This window comes from Penaeus monodon, chromosome 28 (assembly GCF_015228065.2).
Source record: "Penaeus monodon isolate SGIC_2016 chromosome 28, NSTDA_Pmon_1, whole genome shotgun sequence".
In the NCBI taxonomy this organism is placed as follows: Eukaryota; Metazoa; Arthropoda; class Malacostraca; order Decapoda; family Penaeidae; genus Penaeus; species Penaeus monodon.
Genome location: NC_051413.1, coordinates 11,504 through 11,983, shown reverse-complemented (window position 1 = coordinate 11,983; position 480 = coordinate 11,504). Strand labels below are relative to the sequence as shown.

Below are 480 nucleotides of genomic sequence, written 5' to 3'. Positions count from 1 at the left end.
AAAGTTATTATCATTACGGGGATGGGAGGTTTGGAGGAATTTTTAAACGAAAATAAAAACCTCTTAAAATAAGTCCCTTTTCCCCATTTTATATAAAATATTCAACCACTTTCCTTCTGGTCTAAATCTAAGCATTTTTTATATAGGAAAAAAACTAACAAGAGGTTTAACAACATCGCAAAGTCTTTATAGCTTATTTCCCCCGTCTTTTATATTTTTGGGATATTTTTATTTTATATAAACACTCAACCGCATCCTTCTTTCCCCGAGCATGGAGAAAATATTTTAAACAAAAATAAGACTTTTTTGTAGGTTATTTTTTTTATAAAAATGTCCTATTTCCCAAATTTTTTGGAATCGTTTCGTCACCCTTGATAACATTTAAAATACATAATTCAACAATGGTATTACCCTAAAATAAAGTCTTAATGTAAGAAAACGCGTATTGTGGGGGTTTTGGTGAGTTTTTGGGGGTGTGGG

The 480-nt window shown here is 30.6% G+C and overlaps 1 protein-coding gene across 1 annotated transcript in view; it reads right to left on the bottom strand.

Annotated features, from left to right (window-relative positions):
- LOC119591237 (cold and drought-regulated protein CORA-like) overlaps positions 1–480 on the bottom strand; it is a gene marked incomplete at its 5' end in the record, with an annotated part of 3,021 nt that overhangs the window by 261 nt on the left and 2,280 nt on the right. The gene's annotated exons all lie outside the window — the stretch shown is intronic.